Source organism: Rhamphochromis sp. 'chilingali' (genome assembly GCF_963969265.1).
Source record: "Rhamphochromis sp. 'chilingali' genome assembly, chromosome: 8".
NCBI classification, from domain to species: Eukaryota; Metazoa; Chordata; class Actinopteri; order Cichliformes; family Cichlidae; genus Rhamphochromis; species Rhamphochromis sp. 'chilingali'.
In genome coordinates this window covers 4,801,694-4,812,223 of record NC_137935.1, presented here as the reverse complement: position 1 = coordinate 4,812,223, position 10,530 = coordinate 4,801,694, and positions in this window count along the sequence as shown.

Sequence of the window (10,530 nt, the reverse complement as noted above, 5' to 3'; positions counted from 1 at the left end):
TAATGTGGATTGCACAACACTGGTCACTATATTCTTCATTTCCAGTTAATACTTGTACAGCTGCTGTTATTGTGTATATATTTATTTATTTATTTATATTTCTTCATACATTCTTATATAGTTCTATATTGTGTATTGTGTATTTTGTTGTACAGTTATTTTATTTTCAACTTTAATTTATATATTTTATCTTATTTTTTCCCAGTTAAATTTACCCTTCATTCTAATTTGTGTTGTGCAGTTATTTCATTTTTAACCTTAATTTATATTTTATTCCTTCCTAGTTAAATTTACCCTTTTTAATTTTTCATATTTATTTCCTATCTTATTCATAGCCTTTTCCTTTTTTTTTTAGGTCACGAGCAGTTGTCCAAGCATTTCACTGCATATCGTACTGTGTACGTGACAAATAAAATTTGAATTTGAATTTGAAACTGGATTCATTTTAAATGGAGGCTGTAGCTGAAATGTTTGTGTGGGTTGCCATGACAACACCAAAGTGAATCTGAGATCGTTATTGTTTTCTATTTGTTTTCTTTATTTGCTTCTCATGCTTGTGTACATTTGCAGTAGGGCTGCCACAAACGATTATTTTGATAGTCGACTAGTCACCGATTATTTTTGCGATTAGTCGACTAATCAGATCATCATCCATTGGACGTACAGCGTACAGCTTATTGCACCAGCAGCATCTGGTCTTATATAACTATCATTAGCTTACAGCTTGAAGTGTTTGTGCTAACTAAAAATAAAGACAAGATGGTAGTTTATTAATTTTTAATGAAATTTGTGTTACGATATTACTTCAGGGAGCAGACATGACACCGTCTTAGGTTTTAGCCATCACTTTTTTATTATCTCCACACCACCCTCCGGTGGCTTCCACATGAACTGCACCTTAAACAACAACTGTTCACTCATATCATGACATCCCCCTTTTTTTTTTTTTCAACAACAGGGGCAAACAACAAAGTAACTCACAACACCACTCAAGGCCCATGACCAGAGGGAAAAAAGAAAGGGAGAAAAAAAATGCCTCTTGGCATACTCACATTTCTCTCTAGTGAACACTTTTTTTTATTTTTAATCACAGCATGTGCTCAAAACATAATGTTCATTTTATTCCTCAATAAGCCTTCTGGGCTTGGAAACAATACGTCCACTCGCAGTTTTGGGTGGGGAACTTGGAAACTCTGTGGGAGTGACATTTGTACTTTGCATGTCCATCTCACTTTGTCCCTGTGTTTCATCACACTCATTTTGCTGTGTTACGTTTTGGTTGTCCCTTGACTGCCTTAGAAACTTTCTGTTCCTTCTATATGTCTGTCCATCAGGCATCTGAACAACATAAGATCTTGGATGTTCAGATAAACCTGTCACCTGAGCTGGATTCCATACACCCTGTTGCCACATTCTGACAGTGTCACCAACCTGCAGTTGTTTAAGTGCTTTGGTTCCTTGGTTAAAGTATTCTCTCTGTTTCTGTTGTCTTGTTTCTAACAACTGCTGCACTGTCTTAGTGACCATGTGGGGTTTCAATCTTTGCGATGTTGTTGGAAGTCTTGTTCTTATGCGTCGACCCATTAGCAGCTGGGCTGGTGACGCTCCAATGTCCTCCAACGGTGTACTCCTCAGATTCATTAATGATAGATACGGGTCATTCCCCTCGGCTTTTGCCTTTTTTAACAAGAGTTTCACTGTTTGTACTCCTCTCTCTGCCATTCCGTTTGACTGTGCATGGTGGGGGCTCGTAGTGTTGTGACAAAACTCCCACTCTTTTGCAAAGTCTTGGAATTCACGGGAGCTGAACTGTGGTCCGTTGTCTGAAATCACCGTTTCAGGAATCCCATGTCTGGCAAATTGTGACTTAAGATGAGTGATAACTGTTGCACTTCTTGTGTCTGACTTCAGCCACTCAACCTCAATGAACTTGGAATAGTAATCCACTAAGAGGAGATATTCCTGCTGGTCAAAAGTAAATAGGTCCACACCTATCTTCTGCCAAGGTCTTTCAGGAACACTATGTGGATGTAGTGGTTCTTTGTTCTGTCGTTTCTGGTGAGTACTGCACACATCACAGCAGTTCACCATCTCTGTGATACTCTGTGACATTCCAGGCCAAAAGAGTACTTCTCTCGCTCTGCGTCGGCAGCTTTCAATACCCAAGTGACCCTCATGAATGCGCTTTAGCATTTCTGCTCTCAGTGCTGCAGGAACAATAAGCTGCTCTCCTTTGAACAGAACTCCATCCACTACTGAAATTTGTTCCCTGTAATTCCAATACGCTTGGATTTCTGTTGCAGCTTGGTTTCTTGTTTCTGGCCATCCATCCAGAACTGTCTCTGTAAGTTTAGTCAGTGTCATATCATTCCTTGTTTCCTTTCTGAATTCCTTTAGTTTTGCACTTGTCACAGGTAAGTTGGAAATTACCATGTGCACCTGGTCTTCTATCTCATTATCAGATGAGCTGGTCACTGGCAAATATGCTCTGGATAATGTGTCTGCGATGTACATTTCACTTCCTGGCTTGTACTGTACTTGTACCTGATATTTTTGCAGTCTCATTAGGAGTCTCTGTATTCTTGCTGGAGCACTGCTCAACGGCTTTTTCATTATCACTTCTAGTGGTTTGTGATCTGACTCCACGTTCACTTCTCTGCCATACACATACTGATGGAAACGCTCTGCACCAAACACAATTGCCAACATCTCCTTTTCTATTTGTGCATAACGCTGTTCAGTCTCTGTTAATGAGCGTGATGCATAAGCAACTGGCTTGCCATCTTGTAGTAAGACAGCACCGAGTCCACTTTTAGAAGCATCGACAGATAGTGTTACTGGAAGCTGTACATCATAGTATCTGAGCACAGGAGCTTCAGTAAGAATTGTTTTCAATTTGTTGAATGCGTGCTGATGCTCACCTTCCCACTGCCATGCAGCATCATCTCTGGTAAGGCCGCGTAATGGCGCTGTGTGTTGTGACATGTTTGGAATGAACTTTGCTAGGTATGTCACCATACCCAGAAATCGCTCCACATCTTTTTTGCACTCTGGTGTAGGCATTTTCTTTACTGCCTCTATCTTGCTCTGATCTGGTTTCAAACCATCTGCCGAGAAGATGTGGCCAAGGTATTTAATTTCCTCCAGGCCTACCTTGTTCAGCTTAAAATTTTTTGCTCTTGCTCTCTCCAGCACTTGCCTCAGTCTGTCGTCATGCTGTACTTTAGTCTCTCCCCAGATCAAAAGGTCGTCTATGTATGTCTCGACGCCATCAATCCCCTCAAACAGCTGCCTCACCGTCCTGTGGAATACTTCTGGAGCTGAATTAATTCCAAAAGGCAGGCGAAGGAATCTGTAACGACCAAAAGGTGTGTTGAATGTACAGAGACGAGAGCTGGCTTCATCCAATTTAAGTTGCCAAAATCCTGAGCTTGCGTCCAGCACAGTGAAGTATTTGGCCTTTGCCAGTCGGCTCGTTATCTCTTCAACTGTTGGCAACTGGTAGTGCTCTCTCATGACTGCTGTATTGAGATCACGTGGATCTAGGCAGACTCTCAGTCGTCCAGTAGCCTTTTCCACAACGACGATTGGATTTACCCACTGGGTAGGCTCTTCAATTTTTGTAATCACCTCCATTTTTTCCATTCTGTCCAGTTCTACTTTGAGTTTTTCTCTCAAAGTGACGGGGATTTTTCTCGGTGGATGAACTTTTGGTGCCACACTATCATTAATTTGAATGGTGTGTTCTCCCTCAAGGCAACCTATCCCCTCAAACACATCAGCAAATTCTTTGAAGATGTCCATTTCATCACTTTTATTCAGTGCCATCACTCTCTTGATGAGTCCCATTTCTTCACATGTTTGAATTCCCAGAATTGGCTTGGTTTCTGATTTTACGACAATGAACTCCAAAGCAAAACTTTTCTTTTTGTATTTCACTGCCCAAGTGCACTTTCCTTTAACTGCTATTTTGTCTCCGGTGTATGTTGACAACCTGACATTTGTGGGTCTAAGCATTTGCTTATTTCCTATTCTTCGTAGTAGACTGTAGGGAACCACATTGGCTTGTGCACCAGTATCAAGTTTGAATTTCACAGGTTTGTGGCCAACTTTTATTTCTACAGTCCATTCATCTGTTCGTGTCTGTGTTTTTGCATTTACAGCTCCAATGAACAGACTTGCCTGCTGATCCGTAGCTTCATCGGCGACAGTGTGCACTTTTCTCGATCTACACATTCTGGCAAAGTGATTCATTTTCCCGCAGTTCTTGCACTGTTTGCCATAAGCAGGGCATTGGCGTAATGCATGCTTAGTTCCACATCGTTTGCAATTAAACGTGCTTGCTTGGTCTTTGTCGTTCAGTTTCATCTTACTTTGTCTGTCTTTTTTGCATGTCTGCTTATGTCTCACTGCATCTACGTCTTTACTTTCATGTGCAGAGACTTGAGCATTTTGATCCTCCTCATGCATTTGCTTGATTTGAGCTTTTGTGGTCTCAGCTGCAATGCAAAGCTGAACTACTTTTTCGAGAGTAATATCATCTTCTCTTAACAGCCTTTCTCTCATTGCATCCGATGTAATTCCACACACTACCCGATCTCTGATGAGGGATTCTTGCAGTTGTCCAAATTCACATGACTTGGCCCTTAGCTTTAGCTCCGTGATGTACTGGCTAATTGGCATATCCCCTTGCACACACGTGAAAAACTTGTACCTTTCATAGGTTATGTTCTTCTTTGGGCTACAGTATTCCTCAAATTTCTCCATTATTTTCGTCAGCTTATGCTCATCACCATTTTCCGCAAACGTGAAGGTATTATACACTTCAACCGCTTCCTCTCCAGCAATGTGAAGAAATAGTGAAGACTGTACCTTGGGTGGCTTGCTAGCACCTCCTGTAGCCGCGAGATACAGCTCGAACCGTTGCCGAAACCGTCTCCAATTTTCCGAGAGGTTCCCTTGCAGCAAATCAAGTCCAGCTGGCGGCTTAAGCCCTTCCATGTGTGCGACACTCTTCTATAGCCTTATCAGTTCACTTCTGACACCATGTTACGATATTACTTCAGGGAGCAGACATGACACCGTCTTAGGTTTTAGCCATCACTTTTTTATTATCTCCACACCACCCTCCGGTGGCTTCCACATGAACTGCACCTTAAACAACAACTGTTCACTCATATCATGACAATTTGCAGATTGTTTCGGTGAAGTTTAATAAACTCCTTGCTTTCTAAAATATAACAGGACACCGGAGTATATTCTCCAGCGTCTCACACTTCTGATAATCAGCTGTCTGCTTGACAGTTTTAGCTGTGCAAAAACTATAACTTTAATCTCAGCCAAACCGATTTACTCAGGAACAAATAAAATACTAAAGAAAGCCAAACAATAACATTTTTAAGTTATCTAAGTGACTTATATATCATGTTTAACCTGACTAGCGAAAGACGGCGGTGGGTTTGAAAACGATTTGCCGGGAGTCCGGTGTTCTCACGGCTCTAGTTAGCCTTGCCCCCGCCTAGCTAACGAGCTAGTGGGTAACAGACGTCTCCGAAAACGTCGGAGCGCTTTTGAAAATATGTGGTGTCCTGATAAACTGAGCAGATATTTGAGGTTTACACAGCTACATTCTCGCCTGAAAATATGTTAAACGTTTATTTTGTGACCCAGAAAGAATAATAAGAGTAAAGTTAAAACTAACTAGCTGCCGCCATTGTTGACAACTATGCTGGGCTGCGCTATGAATTCTGGGACACAGCTTCTTCTTCTTCGGGGTTTAACGGCAGCTGGCATCCTTGTACATGCAGTGCTGCCATCTTCTGTTTCAGTCCGTTATTACACTCTTAAATCCTACTACTCATTCCTGCGTCCTTTGTGATCTTACAAAGCTTCAAATGATGCGTCGACTATTAAATTAGTCGTCGACGATTTTAATAGTCGACATAATCGTGACTAGTCGACTAATCGTGGCAGCCCTAATTTGCAGTAGGAAAAGATAATCTATGAATCCAGTGATATATCCTTCTTATAAGAAATGTTTCTGTTAAAATATTATTGTGAAGTAGTCACTTCCTGTGAGTTGCGGGAACCGGAAGTTGTGCGCGGGAGAGACAAGACAGAAGGTAACACGGCGGACTTTTCGCAATGTACAACTTTTCTACTGCTGGTTTTACAAGACGTACACGGTAAAAATCATTATGCTGTTATTTGTTTAACACTTGTGCACTTTGTGAAAGGAAATAAGTGGCTGAGATGAATATCATATGTGCTATTGATATTATTTTACTTGTTTCTAGTTTTCACGGTGCTCCATGATTGTGAGAGGAATAAAAGAATTGTGGACATCAGTACGAAGCGTGGATTCTTTCGACCAGAGTAGAAACAGAGGCCGTTTTACTCTCTGAGCTGCAGACTCGATGTGGCACAGGCATGACTCGGGGAAATAGATGACAAGTCTCAATTTCATCAATTTGGCCATACCAACAAACATGCCAAGCCTTGTGGACTTCATCACATCAGGTCATATCATTCATGTAGAGCAATTTGGCAGATGAGTGGATTTAAAAGGAGCAAATGGGAATTCACTTCCTGGTCAGTTTTCTCAATAGAGTAACTAGGGTTGTTCGATATAACGATATATATCGGATGACGATATAAAAACGTCTATGTTTCATTTTACGCTATCGTTTGTTTCGTGGTGTCGCAAAATAAACTGTTTACGGCAATATTTTTTCACCGTTTTGATGGCCACTGTAGTGGCTATATTAATTTGTTAAAGTTCTCTCTTTCTGTTATATTTAATATAACCACACTGCTAAAAAATAAACCTTAGTCTCAAACGTTAGAACAGGCTTTTCCCCGCAGCACACCGTGTAATAAACACTCACAAAGAAAACAGCGGCCATTACAACTTATGTCTAAAAATGTATAGTTTCATGCATCGGTTAAAACACTCGACTCCAGGTGCACGACGCCCAGCTGGAAACACTTCACGCAAGTCGAGCTGCCTGAGATTCACAGAATTTACAGAAAATGTAAAGTTTTTGTGATTTATATTGTTATCGGGCGATAGATGTCTTATGGGATTTTGGTCATATCGCACAGCCCTAAGTGTAACAATGATGCAAATATTAAAACAGAGCAGTGTGATTTAATTAAAAACATACTTTTATATTTTATAGAAACTTGTTCAAAGGAAACACTTTAAGCTCAAATCTTCATTCAGTCCAGCAGATACCCGTCGTTGTTTTTAGTGCCGAGAGAGAGTATGGACCCAACTGCAGACACTGATGAATGGACACTAAGTGTATCTCTGATGGTGGCAGGAACAGAATGCAAGCAGACAGTGACTAAGAACTCAACTAAACCTAAACTAGGAGCAACTACAGAAGCAATACAAAGGAACTAAAAACCTGACAGTCAGAGACATGAAACACAAACCATGAAACCTGGAACACGGAGAAATGCAGCAGGTGATACACAGATGCTCCACACAGATAAAGGGCTTAAAACACACAGGGGTAACGAGGGAATGAGACACAGGAGGAGGGCTGGGAGAAATCACACAAAATCAGGGGAAGCAAAACTGAAAACACAAACATAGCACACGAGATTGTCAAAGTAAAACAGGAAACATGGCACAAACCTGACACTGAAACAATGAGAAGTACAGACACGAAAACATAACTTTACTAAATGTGACGTAAGGAACGTAGGGGAAGCACAGACACAGAAATCAAGAGACTGGAAACTAAATAACAATGAAATCAAAGATTATTAATAATTCAAAAACACAAAAGGATGGGTGACAGATCCAGGACCGTGACAGGAGGAGCTACACAGCAGGGGAGCCGTGCTTGGGTTCATGGTCAGCGAACATCAGGGAGATGAAGGCTGAAGCGATCTGAAGACACTATGACTGGACTGACTCGGTCCTTGTGTGTCTGTGTGAGTCTGTTTGTGTGATTAGTGTTTTCTGTTGTTGCTGTAGATACTAAACTGCAAGAAGCAAAAGAACCACATGAAGCTGACGTCACCTGTCTGACACTGAACACATGAACCAAACTGTCCTAGAGTACATTCACTAATCTTCCATCCAGTTTGTGACGTGAAAAGAGAAACAGGACCAGAAACTACTTGGACTGGTTTCATGCGCCTCATCTTTTACCCATAAAGAAAGCATCAGTACATTATTAGTACATCTCAGAGACACTTTCTTTCTCACAGTCACAGGAAGAGTAATAGATTACATCTCTCACAGTATCTGACCAACCAGCTGCTGTGGAAAGTCTTTTTTAGACACAGAGATGAAAGATGTTTGACTGAATGCTGATAAGTGAAAACTGAGAATTTAGAAGGAAATGTTTTCATCTGAGAATCTGATTAAAACTGTCACACTAATCTTTATATTTCTATTTTTTGGACACTCTCAAACAAACAGATCAGATATTCTCTTAAACATGAAGACTTGCTGCTTTCTTTTTAAACCTTTAATTTTTTTATATTTAGTCAGTAAAAACAGGCACAAAGATGATGAAAAAAAGAAGAAAAACTTGCTGGAAAATGTGCAACTTTTTTTTACAAGAGGATGATGTCAAAACCAACACATGAGAGAGTCCCAGTTTCATCTTTAGCAGGACGAAGTTTATTTAACCCTGTGTTTGGACTGATCACTGTTGGCAATAACATGACCAAAGGTTACTCATTGATCCTAATTATTACATTTCAAACACTATGGATCAACAGGTGCTCATGCAACAAAAGACACAGACTTTATTAATATAATTGTAGATAATATAGGACCTAAATATATGCATCTTGTGATTTAAACATGTAGGTTAAAACACTTATAAAACGATGTAGGTATATGTAGTGTATATGAGTATATATGATTACAATAGAATAGAATAGAATTCAACTTTATTGTCATTGCACATGTCACAAGTACAAGGCAACGAAATGCGTTTGCATCCATCCAGAAGTGCTTTAGCCATAATATAGATATATTACAAAATATATATTAGCAATAATATAGATATATTACAGAGTATATATAGATATTATATGCAAAGTATATATGTGAGTATTTATGATTATATGTCCAGTGTATACAGGTATATATATCATAATAAAATCCACAACAATTGCAGCAATTTCCCAACTCTCTGTGAAGGGTACTCATGGCCATTGATCAAATTAGTGGTTGTTGATCAATAATCATGACAATTTGCATATTAATGATCAAGGAACTGACCTCATAGCCCATTGTTCATTCAGTGGTGCTAGTTTCAGTCATGTGCAATTGTACTGTTTATAAGGTTGGGGAAACCTGCAGTTAGCTGAGACTGAAGAAGTCACTTGGATGAGTGATGAAACGTTTCTCCCACTGAACATGCTGCGTCCAGATGAGCAGAATCAACTTGGGATGTACTTTACTGGATGATTGCGCGTGCACCAAAACAATAACAAAATACATTTTCCAGGAGATATGATAATGATTCACATCAGAGTGAAGAACTAATAAATTTATCCTAGATCTACCTGATCACTGACTGATAGAATGGATAAGATTATAAATTAAAATCATATAAAAAAAAAAAACACTTTAGAATTACCTTTTAAATGAAATATGAGCACAAATAAAATATTTATCTTAGATATAAGTCAAAGGATTAAAAAAAGGCAAAATGTTTAAAAAATATAATCATGTGAGAGACATAACATACAACAACAACAACAACAACAACAACAACAACCACCACCACCACATTAAGTGTGTGTCTGAGCTGAAAGCTGCTCTCCTCTCCTGGTTTTCTGTATCACACAGACCACAACAACACAAAGCATCACCTGCAGACCGCTGAGCAGTATCCACCTGACTCTGTAGAAGGTCGAGTAAACCCCAAAGGGCTCTCTGTGGATCAGAACTGTTTTTTCTGCTGACACACACGGACCATATGACTCTAAAACTGCACACCAATACTCTCCTGCATCTTCCAGTGAGACATTAGAGATTATCAAGCCTTTATCTGACAGTTTCATTCTGTTTTGTGGAATTTGAACAATTTTGCCTTCTGTTTGGATCGACTTCATAAACCACAAAAGATTCGTAAACTGTCCACTCTTCGCTGAACATCTGACGGTGACATTATCTCCCTCTGAGAAGACCCCTACCGCAGGTGGACCAAATTTGGGGCACACTATAAGCTGGTACTGCTTTTTTAAGGTTTGACTTTGACAGGTGTACCAACCTGAATTCTTTAACATCAGTGATGGAAACACCAACGAGTAGTTTCGACTGATTTCTCTGTAAGTTTTGGTGTGAGCGTCAAACTTCCGCCAAATCGGGGGCTGATCATCAATGAAGGGACACTGCAGCACCACTGTCTCTCCCATCGAGTGATAGATTGTGTTTGTTTGTGTGATCACTCGTACAGAGTTACCGCTCACACACTGCTGTTGCTTCATAACCAGGCAGATGTAAAATGTGTGGACTATGAAGTTAGACACATGAAGAGTTGACATGTTGGT